At 40.5% G+C, this 12,375-nt stretch overlaps 1 protein-coding gene across 2 annotated transcripts in view; it reads right to left on the reverse strand.

The window, feature by feature from the left end:
* TANC2 (tetratricopeptide repeat, ankyrin repeat and coiled-coil containing 2) overlaps positions 1–11,276 on the reverse strand; it is a 352,683-nt gene extending 341,407 nt beyond the window's left edge. For both annotated transcript variants that reach the window (XM_088141581.1, XM_088141538.1), the window contains exon 1: positions 10,787–11,276. The gene's annotated coding sequence lies outside the window, so the exon portion shown is untranslated. The remainder of the gene's footprint in view (positions 1–10,786) is intronic.
* Positions 11,277–12,375: the final 1,099 nt, after the last annotated feature.

Here is a 12,375-nt window from a genome sequence, read left to right on the forward strand (position 1 = left end):
TTTTTACCTTTATCTACAGCTTATAACTGTTCCTTCCATTTTCCCTGTCAAACACAACTAGCTAGGTATTGATAATTAATGTTCAAATCCATACTCCTCCTTGCCTCAAAAACCTATTTCAAGATTTCATCCAACAATACAGCATTGTATTCATAGAAAGGTATATGTACATTCACATCCCCAAACCTCTAACATCCCCACATCTCTAACTTTACTACAAGCATTCCTTATACTTTTATTGAGAAATATATTAGTCAAGGAGACATTGCACACTGTTGTTCTACTGCCTGTCCATTTGCTAAGCATTCCATTTATTCTCACACATAATTGTGGGACCCTGAAAACAGTACACATTAGCAGACACAACCAAAACCATATTTAGAGTGTATCACAGAATAAGCTAGATGCCTTTATAATAGCAGCTAAGTTGCTTAGGGAAGGGGTCAGGAAGGCAGTAAGTGATAAGTAGTACAGGCTACATAAAAATTAAAAACAAATTATCTTTGTTCAAATTGCTGTCTTGTACAATTCCCAGAGAAAAGAAGTAAGTTAGAAATAACTATTTATGATCAAGATCAAGATTGCTGTTTTCTGAAATTAACCAGAGTCTGTTCCTACTACGGTAAGCAGAAAGATGATATATGTAATAAGTTTGATAAAAGTTCATGTTTGGAAGTAATTTTTGTCTTCTCTAAAAGAACACCCTTTAGTTATAGATTAATAAAACTTCAAAGCACTCTTTAGCTGTTGGTTATAATATCTGTAAATTGGGATTGAGGGAGAAAGTTCTGGCATGGCAAACAGGATGATATGAGCAACAGATGACCACTGAGTCAACATGAAGCTGTATTTGGTACATTCTTGTTTCAGTGTTTCACCCAGTGAGTCCATCATCTGGTCTGCTAAAGAGCACTCCTGGAACAGTATTTTTTTTTCTTTTGACTAAACTGAAATGAATTATTTCTGCATAATTAATCATAATAAAACAATTTTAAGTAAGAAAAATTATCCAAAGTGAAATTTTGAATTACGATATTAGATGTCACATCACATGCTCCGGATGTGGAATTATCAACTAGGAATTTTATTTTGGGAACTAGAAACTTATGAAAACAAAATATGTTTTACAAGCTCTCTTTGCACATGCTCAGACACTATTGATAATAAATAAATATTTATCTTCAAACATGAGTCTTCAATCAGATATACCACTTTTGTTTTAGCCTCACATTTTATTTCTGATCTGCTGGATCAGATCATTTATGCTTGCTCATTTACTGTACAGGTAGTCCTCACTTAACAACCCTAATTGGGACCAGAATTTCCATCACTAAGCAAAGCAGTCATTAGGCAAAACATCACGACCACACTGATTAGCGATAGCAGTTCCAATAGTCCCAGTTGCACTCATTAGGCCAGGACCACGCTGTTGTTAGTCCAGGACCGCACGCTTCTCCTGACCTGCCGCGTTCACCTCTGCTTCAACCACTTGCCTATCCACTCCATCCCAAGGCCTTCACACAAGGGCCTTGTGAAGGGCCAGCAGCTGCCTTGGCCAGGCACATCTCATCAGTAACAGGAGGATTAAGACAGCAAAGGTCGGCTGGGGGTGGCAGGTGTAGGTGGTGGAGTGCAGGGTGGCCAAAAGGGCAGAGATGGGGGGGGGGAGACGGGTGGGTAGGAAGAGTTGAAGTGCATGCTGCAGTCATAAATGAGGGTGGGTTGCCAAGCACCCAAATTTTTATCATGTGACTGCAGGGGCGCTGTAACGGCCATAATTTCGAGGACCGGCTATAACTCTCATTCATTCAGCACCGTTGAAACTTCGAATGGTCGCTGAACAAATGGTTGTTAAGCAAGGACTACCTGTAGTTTACAATCTGCTTTGCCTTTATGACCTCACCACTCTTCCTTCTAATCTTTGCTCATTTAAACTCTCTACAGTCTGGAGTATTGCAAGCAAAGCCATTGCCCACTGAATGATTCTTACATTTTTATATTGATATGTTTGCAATTGTTGGAAATACAGAGAGGCAATTCTTTGCAGAGAAGCAGATGGTATGGCATGATTTGATCCCCTTCTCTAAGCTGTATCCTCAATTTGGCTTAAGGTTTGTACAAATTTAATACTATGGTCAAGCCATGTCAGAAACACTGATTATACTGATCCTCTTAATAAACCTAATGACATGGTGCTCTAGAAAGAACCTAGTATGTGTGTCTAGTTGGGAAGAGAACCCCAATTTACAGTAAAATGGGGTGCCTTCAATGATACCCTATGTACAATCATTCTAGTGGCAATGTGGGGAAAAAAATAGAAAAACCCCAAGGTTGACTCTTACAAACCAAGATTCTTCTCAATTTTTCCCTTCTTCACTGTTGACTGCTGGGACTTGGTAAAACAACAACTGATGTAGCAAAGGATACTTGTCTAAGATAATGTTGCTAGAACCATGAACTCATCCTAGGCTGTTTAGAGCAACAGATATCAGTTCTTCTATCAAGTTTTGTTTAACTTCCAAACTTTTCTTAGAAGTTTCTGTTAAATAGACTTTCTTGTCCCATTTCTTTGCTAACTCAGTTCAGTCTGTATATAGGCTGCAAAAGGAAATTATTTCTGCATTCCCAAATGAGGCAGTACCTGTGCAAAGATGCTACCCCTTAGTGTAGGCATGTGAGTGCTACAATCTTATAAATTCTCTCTGTGCTGAGGTAGGGAGCCTTCAAAATTTAGGCTTCCTCTTTATTTCACAAAAATCTCTTTTTCTGCCTTCTGTACCTTAAACTCAGTCTAGATAACTGAATTGTCTTAGATTATCCCTTAGCTTCCCAAGAAGGTGTTTGTAAATTGGTTAATTCCCCCTGGAGTTTAATATCATAGAATAGAAATTGGTATCAGCTTCATTCACCAGCAACCTACCCTTTTTTGTACCATAGTCCAGGATGCAATCGATAGACTTTTTGAATTGGGAATTTCTCCTGGTTTTATTATCTTAAAAAGTACATTCATTTTTCCTTTGTTAATAATTTTACTCCTTTACCTGTGTTTTACCTGCTGCTTCTCCCTGTGTAACTATACTTGAGCTTACTTCTACATTTCCTGATAGACTCTTTGCTGTACTTCTCATGTAACACCCTCAAAAAGTGAATTTTTGTTACTGTGCCTGGTGGTGACTAATTGGTTAAAGAGTTCAGTCTTTGAATGAAATCAGAAGATTCAAGGCATTTCCTTAACTCTTCCACATAACTTACCTTTGTCTTAATCTTCACCATATATGACAGCTTAATCTATTAAAAAGCTTATATCACAAGATACCACTAAAGTTGTTTTGGTTGAATCCTTATAAGCGCAATAGGAGATAATATTTAAAACTCCTAGGCTTTAACATTTTAGTCATAGGAATTTTATCAATAAGCATCTGAGATCCTGCCAACCCTTTTTTCAGAAAAGATTAATTCCAAGACACATTTATATTTGTCCCATACCCAGTACAGTTGCTTCAATAGATATATTTCTCAAAAATTAAATTATTAGTTACAATAAGCTTAAAAATCAAGATGTTTAAAATAATTATAACTGAGGTTCAAATCAAACTACTGATAATCAGGAAGGGTAAACAAGTGCAAAAAGTTGGCGGCATGATTAACACACAATTTGTGGATCCATGAGTCCAACACTGGGCTCATGAATTCACTATATTCAAGTAAATCCCACTGAGTTCATGGAACTTATTCCCAAGTAGATCTACAAAGGACTGCTACTTACTGTTACAGCCCTAACTAAAGACAAAAAAGCAGACTTATCTGAACAAAAAATGAAGGCAACGACAGAAGGCAAATTCCAAACAAGAATTTGAGATAGAAATATCTAACTTTGCCATCCTTGCTATAAAATTTAGCAATGACTCGGAAGTAAATGTCATTTCAATAAGACTTACTTCAAATGCAGAATACTTAAGATTCATTGTTACTTCTGTGTAGGTTCATCATTTAAAGAAGATCAGTTGCCAGGATGCTTCTTATAAGATTAAATAACATTTTCAATATAGTGTCTAAAACATGTTACTAAAATATATACAGTATTTATGTGATGCCAACAGGTGTTTTTTCCTTACATCATTGCCTGTAAAGTGCATGTCTCTGTGTAAAAAGGAAGGAGGAATCATCTTAATTCATTGAATATGGAGAATAAAAAAGGTTGCTGAAAGCAAGCCAATGGGCAGAGGAGCAAATGGCTGCAAACACTGCTGCTTAAAAGAGAGGATGTCTCTGAAGATTAGCCAGTTACTTGCCTGGTAAGTTTCTGTAATATTTAAAACAGGGCTTCTCTCTCTTTTCTTTCCTTCCTTCACTTACCTCTCTCCTTTCTTCACTCTCATTCAGGTTGGTTTCTCCTTTCCCCTTTTCTTCCTTTCCCAGTTCAACTACTATTTCCTATCAATCCTTCTATCCTGCAGGGTCTTTTTCTTCTTTTGTTTATCTTGACTGAAAGGAGGGAAGGGGATGTGTTTATTTCTGTGGCTGTGAGTGGTTTATGTGTGAGAGACAGAATAATTAGTGTAGGCAGATGAGGATCAATTAACTTTACAAACGAGGTACCTTATGTATAGGTAATTAATTTTAACTAGTATGTATGTATGTATGTATGTACATACGTATGTATGTATGTATAAGATCTGTATGGCTGCCCATCTTAGAGCACAACTCTGGGAAGCTCACAACAACAATAAAACCACAACACAATGAAAACCATTAAGAAATCTAAAAACCAGCTCCTTAGTCATCCTCCTGAAATGCTCCAACAAACCATCCACAGGCTCCCATCACACTCTACCCTAGCTCCTGAGGGAACAGCCAGCTCTTTATGGCCTTCCAGAAGGCTAAAGGGCAGGGGCCTGCCAGAGTGCCAGAGGAAGCCTGTTCCACAAGGTTGGGCCTGCTACAGAAAAGGCATACTTCCTAGTTCCCACCAGATGGCAGTATTTAAAGGAAGGGACCTGGAGTATGCCCACTCTATCTAACTTGGTGGGGCAGGCAGATTCCTTCAGGGACAAGCACTCCCACAAATAACCTGGCCCCATGCCATGTAAGGCTTTAAAGGTAATAACCAGCACCTTAATTGCACCCAGAAAGAAATGGAGTCAATGCAGCTCAAGCAACAGTGGGGTGACATGGGCAAACCAAGGGGTGCCCAACACTGCATGCGCAGCTGCATTCTGGACCAGTTCTAATTTCTGAATAGTCTTCAAGGGCAGCCCCATATTGAGCACACTGCAATAGTCCAACCAAGAAGTGACCAAGGCATGAGTGACCATGAGCAAGGCCTCCCTGCCCAGGAATGGGTGCAATTGGCATACAAGATGAATCTGTGCAAAGACTCCCCTAGCTATGGCTGCCACCTGCTCCTCGAGCAGGAGCTGCAAGTCTAGGAGGACCTCCAAATTGCACACCAGCTCTGTTCAGGGAAGTGCAACCCCATCAAGAATCAAATATGACATTTTGCCTGGGAGGCCAAAAACCTAAAGCCACTCCATCGTTCTAGGGTTGAGTCTACGTCAATTCCTCCCCATCCAGAGCCTTACAGCCTCCAGGCACTGGGTCAGCACCTCAATAGTATCACTTGATTGGCTAGGGGTGATGATATACTACTGAGTATCATCAGTCTACTGATGATACTGCACCCCTTGCCAACAAATAATCTTGTCCAGCAGTTTTATGTAAATATTAAAGAGAAGGAGTGAGAAACCGAAGCTCTGAGGCCCCCCAGAGTAGGGCCCTAGGGCTGGGCCTTCCCCTCCCAACACTGACTGGAAACGGCCCTGGTAAACTATTGTAAAACAGTGCCTCCCACTCCCAATCCCCATAGCCAGTCCAGAAAGATACCATGCTTGATGGTATCAAAAGCCACCAAGAGATCCAAGAGAGCCACGACAGTTCCACCACCTCTGTCCCATGCCCTCCAGAGGTCATCCATAAGCACAACCAATGCCGTCTCAATGCTGTACCTCAGCCTGAACCCAGACTGAAAGGGGTCCAGATAATTCAATTAACATTAATTCATTTGTTGTTGTTATTTTTCTGGTCTTGCCCATTTTTGGAGTATGATCTCTGTGAAATACATTTTTTCTCACATATATTAAGTGTGCTACTTCCACATATTTTGTGGCGGGGAGAAATCTCCAAAATCAGTTTCAGCTGGAACTGGCAGCTTGTGACTTATATTCCTGTGTGTGTGTGTCTGTGTGTGTATTTCTATTTGTTCCTCCTTTGAGAGAGGTTGTTTTAAAATTCAGGGTTACCTCCTTTTTAGATGAAGAGAATAACTGCTTTCACGTCAATAATCATAAATTGCTATTTCTGATTAAGTCACTAGTAGACTGACAATAGACACAAACAATCTTCATATTGCAGCAGAAGAGTTCTGGTTACACAATGTTCCCAATGATTATGTTGCTAAAAAAACAATATAATCTGAATCAATACATTTCAGTAAATTATATTCCTGACATTGCCTGATTTAATGTAGTACTAATGTCTGCTGGTCAGTCCCAGTCCCACTAGAATTAGGCAAACCATTACTTTCAGTCAATGTGTATAAATAGTTAGGTCAATTATGAATGCTGGCAACCACTGTTTTGCTTCAAAATCATTTTAAAAAATCATCAGTTTCCAAATATAATTGTAATTCCACCAGCAATGCTGAAAAAAGTCTTCCTATGCAATTTCTTTAACAAAGTTGCATAACCTGAGGCCCCAGGGCCACATGCAAGATAATTACAAGTAGTCCTTGCTTAACAACAATAATTGAGACTGGCAACTCCATCACCGAACAACACAGTCATTAAGTGAGACATCATGTGTCCACAATGGATTTACAACCTCACTTCCACCGCAGCCATTAAGCAAGACATCATGTGACTGCGACTCACGATTTTACTGCCAGCTTCTCCATTGACTCTACTTGTCAGAAGCTGGCCTTGAAGCACACAAGTGGCAATCACGTGATTGTGGGATGCTGTGACAGTCCTAGACGCCCACCAGCTGTACAACGCCTGAATCTCAATCACATGATTGCAGGTATACTGCAATGGTCATAAGTGCGAGGACCACTTGTAAGGTTACTTTTCCAGCATGCCGTCGTAACTTCGAGCAGTTGCTAAACAGGGCAGTCATTGAGCGAGGACTACCTGTAGTTTAAACACAGCTTAAGACAAATAACTCCAAAGCTCATTAGCAAATTGTAACTTTAAATGCAATTAAGGAGAAGGTAGTTATTCTCACTGTCACTGTTTACTCAGGAAACTGGGTAAAAATTACAGTTAAAGGAGATTTTAATTTTCCAGTTTATACCATAAGGTGTATTTTCTGTCTCAAGTCAATAAACTGCAAGTTTTGTCCACTGGAAATTTCTCTTCATGCACTCCCTTAGAATCAGAATACCTGACACATTTTATAAATTGAAAGGCTTTAGAGGAAATATGGAATCCTCCTCCTATATTAGAATGCCAACTTGTCTCATCTTAATATTTACTAATATAAATATTATTAGTGTGCCATCTTCATCTAAGACTCAAGGCAGCTCACAGCATAAAAGCAGTAAAATAACATAATCCAGAAAAACTGGCATTACATAAGTATACCATAAAACATACCTCAGCCATTAACTAGCAGTGAAACCAACATTAAAAAAGACATTCCGTGGACTTCTACTTCCCAAATTACTTGCCACTTTATGTCTCAAAGACTCTACAGAAAAGAATAGTCTTAACAATCTAATATTAATAGAGAGGAAGCAATCCTAACCTCAGGAGGCAAGTTGTTCTAAAGGAAGGGTGCTCTAACCAAGTCCTCCCTCTGCAACCTACTCCGTTAAGTTTCTGTGGGGATGTATCTGCAGCATGCCCTCTCAGCCAACCCATACTGAATGAAGACATTCTACTAAAAGCAGAGAATCCTGAATGTAACAAGGGCCTGTGCCATAAAGGGCTTTATAGGTAATAATCAGTCCCTGGAATTGGACCCAGAAACAGGGGGGCAATCAAGGTTGTTCCCATAATGTAGGCATTATTGTGTTGTAACAGCTGCTATCTGTCAGAAAGCAGGAAACTGCATTTTGTATCTGCAGTAGCTTCCAAGCAATCTTCAATGGAAGCCCTATAGAGCAAATTGCAGTGGTCTTGATACAATACAAGAGTGAGTTACTGTTGCTAGAGCCCCCCAATCCAAAACAGTTCACAATTGGTGCACCAAACAAGCTTGGCAAAGAGACTTCTGGCCATGGCCTCCACCTGTTGATCCTGCAAAAACTGTAAGCCCAGGAGGAACCGCAGGTTGTACATGTGCTTCTTTAGAACCGCAGATGGAATAAATCTAGAGCCAGACAAGTTCTGGTCAAACTATAACTCTCAATGTGGGGTTTCATTCCAGCTTTCAGATATCAGGCTAAGACTTCCACAGAATCTCCTGCTCAGCTGAGGGTAGAGATATGCAACTGGGTATCATTCGCATACTGATGATACTTCACTATAAACCAGTGGATGACCTCACTCATAATTTCAAGAATAAGGTGCTATTAGTAAGCTGATAACACTCAAATCTATTTCTCCATAACATTTTCAAGTAAAGATATACCTCTTCTGAATAGCCACCTAAAGTCTGTAAGGTTTATAAGATGAAGGATAATAAGCTAGATCTAGATAAAAGTGTTCATTGTATGAGTAAAAGCAGCAGATCTCCCTATTCTGGATTGGGTCATAATTTGGGACAGCTTCTGGATCCAGATTAGTTTCTGATTTCTCAGTGAGGAAACAGCCAGGAGATCTACCACTTTGATACATCAACTGCATCGTTTTTAGAAAAATCACATTGGTAACATCCAGACTTCACTATTATAATATGCTCTAGAGCTGTGCAAAACATTTGCTTTGCAAACCGTGTTAGCACAAGTTAATCATTCTTCTTTGATGCACTGATTCAGGCACATCCTCTGAAAGGCTTGCACAGCTACGTCAAAGGCTGCCCTAGTTGTCTTTGTGTACGCATGCACAGATGGCACTTGCACTGGAGCCCATAATCAGTGAAGCAGCTGTGCATGCACACATGTGCCAGATAGCTGCAGACAGCTTCATGCTCTTTATATCAAAACCTCCAAATAATAATGGTACTCAAAAAGACCAGTATATCTATGATGAAAGCATTATACCAGCTGCAAAATTATTTCTAAACATGATTTATATTTGTTATATATTTTATACTGTTTGTGTGTGTGTGTGTGTGTGTATATATACACACACACACACACACATATATATATATACACACATACACACAGGCGTGCACACACACACATACACACACATAAACAGTTCCATACAGTTCAATATTACCTCAGAGAATATTTTGTCCTTATACTCTTGCCCCTTCCATGGTTCACTGAGGTCACCTGAAGGCTTCTATCTATAATTTCCATTGGCTCATCTCATGATGACAAGTAGGTAAATCTTCTTTGTAGCCCCAGAGTTCCTGAAATAACTCCTATTCTGTTGAAGGAACTGATCTCTGTCCTGGCTTTTAAAGGCCTTAAAAACACAACTTTCTGAACTGGCTTCTAATTGTTGACTGTTTAAATTTTTAATGTTGTTTTAATTTTACTTTTAAGATGTTTACTGTGACAGTATAAAATGCCTAACAAATACATTTTAAATACATGAATATCAACAAGTTTAAAGCAGCCCACATGCAATTGACAATTTCAATGAAATCATATCTATTTAGCCCAGATGGCCCTGCTTTCTATTGCATATCATGCTCTTTATATCAAAACCTTGTGTATTCTCCATATATAGCTGACACTGACATTTCAATCTATAAAATCTTATACTTACATTAGAGTAAAAAATGCCCATGGTAATTTACTGTACTGATAATGCATTGCAACCCCTCATCCAGGCTGATATGCTCCGTCTCTCATATATTAATACTGAATTAGGATGTTTTCTCACAAGCATTACTACTGTTTCACCCAATTTTCTGGCACTGATAGCAGTAAACTACCAACTACCAACTCCTGTCCTAACAGATTCATAAATGAAACCCACTTCCCCACCCAGTAAGTCAGCACCAAAAGATCCACTCCCTGCATCTCCTGTAACAACAGGCTTCCAATGCATAGACTATGCAGTACCATAGCATTTGGTTTATTTCCTTCTATAAGTCTTGCTATGTGTTCAGCAATGACAAATTAGGGTTGGAACAGGTTGGGAAGGGCAAGATTTCTGAGAACCTATGGTATTTCTGTTTTCAAAGTATGTTTCCAAAGGCATAGCAATATCATTCCCAGCAACGTGTTACAGTTTTTTATTCCAATAACATATCTCCTGTCTCAAATCACTTTATAATAAAAACATGGATCAGCTTCATAAACAAGCAATATTTTAAAGATCTGTGTGTTCTTCTTTAGAAACAGTTTTATGTAGCAGATTAAAGTATCGATTCAATATACACAGGTATATATATATACTATAAGCTCACACAAATACACAGAAGTTCGTAATATATATCCTGGAACCTTGTTTCTTCCTTCCACATCGATATACAATGATATGGAAACGGTGGGAGGGGGAAGAAGAATCAAGGACGATGACAGAATCCCTTTCCCCTCACCCCCGCATAGGTCAGTATGGCACACCCATCCAGCGTTCAATTTCCTTCCTTCCTTCCTTCCTTTCTTCCGAGGCAGGGCGTCAGCCGAACTGAGTCCCAAATTGTTGATTTCCTCCTCACTCACCTACTCCGGTGTCGGGCTCCGTCCAAGCACCCTTCGGGGCGCGGCAACTTCGACTTCTCCTCCTACCCGTCCTCTGCCCCGAAGTTTGGGGGAGGGGCTGCGAAGCAGAGGTGGGGAGTCTTTCCTGCCTGCCTCACCACATCTCGGCAAGGAGCGGCTCACTCCGTCCTCCTCAGATACAAGCCAAGTGGGGGGCTCTTCTGATGGGACGGTGGCGGCGGTGATGGCGGCGGCTATGGCGCTCCCCCGTCGCCTTCAGTCATTGAGCTGCTCTGTTCCTCACAAAACAATCCCCACAGCAGGAGAATGAGAGAAGCAAAGGACGAGCACGCGCCGCACGCCACCCGCTTGCACGCGCGGCTCCCCAGTGAGCGAAGTGATGGGGGGTGGCACCGCCTCGCGCTTCTTCTTTAGATCTGCGCGCGCATGCACAGTTGCGCACGCGCCACGCGTTTGCCAAGTCAGACGGTATGTCCTGCGAAGGGTGGCGCGCTTCACTCTCTCGCCCTCTATCCTAAGAGGGAGGAGGGGCGGTAGCTTAAGCCCGTACACAGGTGGTGGGTTGGGCTAGAACCAACAACATTCTCCCCCTCCACGTTCTATCAGTGAACAGCAGGGGGCGCGCGGGCGCGCTTCTAGGTAGAGTTGGCTCTGCTTCTTTCACACGTTTGCCCCGTTCACGGCACGCCCCTGTCCCTCAAGGGTGAGGTTTCTGCGGGGTTGGAGGAACAGCTATTGAAAACAGAATTTCCATAAGGAAAGGGGAAAGATTACTATTAATAGCAAGGTGAGGTTATGCAATACTTAAATATATATGTTGCGCACACATTCGTTTTCCATTATAGAACTGGGTATTAATATAGCGAAATACGGTCTGAAATACAGCGTCTCTTTGTAGGAAAGATGCAATAATCACAGAATTTAAGGAGAAAATAGACAAGTACTTTGGATTGTACTTCTTGTCTATTTGTGTGTACTGCTGTGAAAGCTGGCCATGGAGAAGGAAGATAGATACCTTCCAATTATGGATCTGAAGATGGTTACTAGGAATATCATGGATGCAAAGATAAACTAGTCAGTCCTGGACTAAATAATACCAATTATTGCTCCCGTGAAGCTGTTATCAGCAAGCAGAAACTCTCATATTTTGAGCATTTGATGCAAACAACTGACAACAAAAAAGCACTGGAAATAAACTGGTTGGCTAGAAAAAGACCTACGCCTGGCAAAGTTGAGGGAAGTAGAAAACGGGGGGGGGGGGATACAATCAATAATGTGGATGGACAGGATCAAACAACTTACAGGATTGTCTTTGGGAGAGCTACAAGTTAATACAAAAAACTAATCAAGATGGCGAGCATTTATCCATGCAGTTAACAGGAGTCATCCTGACTCAATAGCATCTAACTAACCTCTTACCCATGATGGGTTTGATCTTCCATTATTACATAAACCTGATTTTGGAAGAAGCCATTGGCATACTATATTTCTTGTTGAGATCTGTATATAATTCTTTGTCCTATATCACAAAGAATATAATAATGTATATTTCCATCAGGATTTTAGATTACAGACTCCAAGAACTTAAA

Source organism: Python bivittatus, unplaced genomic scaffold (assembly GCF_059951505.1).
Source record: "Python bivittatus isolate LINGU-HERP-01145 unplaced genomic scaffold, Pbiv_v1 ctg000000_np1212, whole genome shotgun sequence".
In the NCBI taxonomy this organism is placed as follows: Eukaryota; Metazoa; Chordata; class Lepidosauria; order Squamata; family Pythonidae; genus Python; species Python bivittatus.